At 36.0% G+C, this 3,540-nt stretch overlaps 1 long non-coding RNA gene across 1 annotated transcript; it reads left to right on the top strand.

Moving 5' to 3' along the window:
* The first annotated feature begins 369 nt into the window (after positions 1–369).
* LOC148096242 (uncharacterized) lies at positions 370–2,488 on the top strand. Its single transcript, XR_015717229.1, has 4 exons — positions 370–458; positions 1,463–1,511; positions 1,707–1,770; positions 2,143–2,488. It is a non-coding gene; the product is annotated as an uncharacterized LOC148096242 (long non-coding RNA).
* Positions 2,489–3,540: the final 1,052 nt, after the last annotated feature.

Genomic DNA, 3,540 nt, shown 5'->3' with positions numbered 1-3,540 from the left:
GTTTAATGTTCTCTTTAAGCAAACTATTCCCCTGTGTGTGCATCAGATGTGAAAACCATCCAGTCCACAGACTGAAAGCTGAATAATGGCTCTACACTGTAAAATGTAATATTGTGTTTAATTAAAAATATTAAATAGGCTGAACTCAATTTTATCAATTTGTTATCAGAGCTCGATTTAAATAAGTTGCAAGTACTTTTTATGTAAAAATGATCAACTCAATTTATTTGAGTTGTCTTAACTTAGAAAAACCAAGTAAGCTGGAAGTTTTGCTTCTCAGTGCGGAAGGATGAAAGATGTGTTTTGAAAATGCCACGTCACTACCGTCCTCCTCCCTGTCGGATCAGTCCGCATATTCACGGTGCATTTGTTATGGAATATATTGAGCAAACCTGGAAAAGCGTCAGCTCAAGATATTATTGTCATTGCTGTGAATCTTTACCTGATACACTGACTTGGTGAGTAAATGTTTACTCTTATTCAAACTGATTTTGTGGCTTCTCTTAGTTTAGCACCAGGTTTATAATCTAGCTAGCTAGTTAGTGTTAGCCTAGCGTTGCTGCTGCCGCTGGGTTCATGTTACTTAAAAATTAACACCACAGCCTTAAAAACCTTATAAAAAATATGTCGGTGAAATTTTCTGTTGATTGTTTGAAATAAAAAAAAGTGAGATAAGAGCCCAGACAATTCTTCTGGAGGTGCAACGTTAGGGGTGGGGGGTATTTTCAAGCCATAGCCCTAAATAATTATATATATATATATATATATTTTATATATATATATCATGTTTAACCTGAGTAGCAAAAGACCGCAGGGGGGTTAAAAACAATAAGCCAGGAGTTAGCTGTGCTCGCGGACTCTATCAAGCCTTGACCTCCCGGTCAGCTATCGTGCTGGTGGATAACAGAGCTCTCCGAAAACGTGGAAGCACTTTTGCAAATATGTGATATTTTGATAAATTAAGTAGATATTTGAGCATTACACAGCTACATTCTCGCCTGAAAATATCTTAAAATGTTATTTTGTGACCCAGAAAGGGTAGTCTGGGGAAAAGGAGGATCACATTTGTCGCTGGTTGTTGAAGCCTGTGCGTACTAGTAAGCGCAGTAATGGCGGAGGAGCGCGGCTAAAAAACGTATTACTTTTTCTGGGTCACAAAATAAACTTTTAAGATATTTTCAGGCGAGAATGTAGCTGTGTAAAGTTCAAATATCTGCTCAATTTATCAAGAATCACATATTTGCAAAAATGCTCCAATGTTTTCAGAGACGTCCATATTTTTTTTTCATGCTTTGTGGCAGCTTTTGAACATCTGTGGCATCTATTAATGTCAAATCTAGCCTTTATTTAACAACATAAGCAAACTCTATGTTACAATAATTGCACAGCCATTAAGGATCAAATCAGTTTCTGAAAAATGTTCTGTTTTTTCTCCCTCTGCTTGCTTCTTACTGTCTTTGAGGTTCGGGACCAGCACTCCTGTTGTTGGACAGAAATACATCAACTCAGTGGTAAGTATTTTGGTTTTCCAATATATTATTATTATTATTATTATTATTATTATAACAATTAGTCAGTGACATTTATATTAATCAGGCTGAACTTTAATCATACTTTAGATCAGCCTGTTTTACTTATTGTTTTATTTGTGCTTTGGTTTGGGAAAGTTGTTTCTGTACTGATCTTTTCCTGTCTTCTGTTATTAGACTTGAGATATGACTGCACGATGCTGTTGCTGGTGACTCCAGTTAATTCTACAAGACATGCTGTGTAAGTAAACAAACAACAACAGTTTGTCTGCATTTCTTGAAAGATCACATCCCCCAAACTTAGTTTAGAGGGTCTACACTGTATATAGTGAAGTCTGCAAGTTTTCTAACAGCAAAATTTTGTTTTGTGCCCAAATCATTTTGCACATCATTTGAATGAAAGTTATTGGCCATGTTTGCACAGCTCTTTTTAAAATGATGCTTTCATTACATTATTGTGTGTTGAGTGGTGGTCAGGGCTAATGTCACCTCTCTGGTGGGGAGGGAGCCTGAGATTGTGTAAATTGGAGTCTGTTTTATACCAAATGCAGAAAAAATGTTTTAAGAAAGCAATTAAGTTCATGTTTCAAAAAATATGATTGTTTGCTTGCAGGACAACAGGAGAGATGAGTCCTCCGTCACAGATGGTGTGGTCAGTGAAGATGGTCGCTTGCAGGTTCAAGCTCATTGCATCTCCAACCCACATCCACTGCCACTGTACTTAAGGGAAGTTAAAGACCTTCTTCTGCACCTACATTTGGATCACCTCGATCCATGATAGTCATTCAGGCAGTAATGCCTGGACTGGAAACAAGCATCCTTAAAATAATACAACATTCCAGCTCCTGTGTTGGAATGAAAAACAAATGTGTTGTTTAAATCAGAGACTGCACTTGTGACAGAACAACAGATATTTTATTTTGATTATAGAAGTAATGCAAGTACAAAACAAACTTGTGGTAGGCCTAAACTTATTTTCAGAATAATTACATCTGAGACTTTGTTTCATTGTAAGATAACAGTGATGGTAATATAATTGTTTGTTGTTCAGCAGAACAGTGTCCAGTATGTTGGCTGTTATACTTTGTTGTGTTTGAAAATAAAAGTTGGGCTCATCTTAACATCATTACAAAAAGTGTTGTTAATTATTTTTAATCATATTCAGGTTACCACAAATTGTTTTTTCATTTAGTTGAACTTGAAATGTTTGTCAGTAGGTAAACAATTAAAATTGTACAGTCAGAAATACCAAGTTATTCTTAATACTGCAGACTTGCACTGTATAAGTTTTCCTAACAGTCATCTTAAGTAAGCTTTACTTAGTTTGTTTTTTTTTTTGAGGCAACGAGTTTCCTTAATTTTTTTGAGTTCTGGGAACTAATTAGATTTTACAGTGTAGTTAAATGAGCTATCCTTAAGCTTTCTGGGTGCCACTTATCAGAGGTGTTGGTGAGGTCTGCAAGGGATACAAAATCTCTGCTTATTATTCAAAGGAAAGAAAATATTTAAAAGGTAAAGATCAAAAAGATCTGTTCACAAAACAGAGTTCATTTAAAGGGGTTTTGATTTAGATTTTTTCCTCTATGATGACTTATGATGATATATGTGCCGAGGGTGTGGTGAGAAATGGACCCACATGGAGGACGTGGATTCTCCAGATGGCAGAGAGTTTTGTTGACAAGAAACAGAAACAAAAGGCGCTCCACAGAACCGGCAGGATAAACCGTCTAATCCAAGCAGACAAAAGAAATGACTGGACCCAAGAAACTAAACTGAGATCAAAAGAAAAAGGAGGACACAAAACCTTGAAGGAACATGAGAGTGATGATGAATTATTTGACACTGCTGACCAGCAAGTGAAGAAATGTGACGTATAAAACACAGGTGAACGGTATTTCCCCAGACAAATCAGCCTTTATTGTTGATAATAATCATATTGACAGGTAGTTGACATTGTTATTTCTGACCTGTTAGCAGTTACTTTTGAGATTAAGATCTTAAATACAGAAAA

This window comes from Neolamprologus brichardi, chromosome 23, assembly GCF_056152115.1.
Source record: "Neolamprologus brichardi isolate AB-2024 chromosome 23, ASM5615211v1, whole genome shotgun sequence".
NCBI classification, from domain to species: Eukaryota; Metazoa; Chordata; class Actinopteri; order Cichliformes; family Cichlidae; genus Neolamprologus; species Neolamprologus brichardi.
This window is presented reverse-complemented; position numbering and strand designations above follow the sequence as displayed.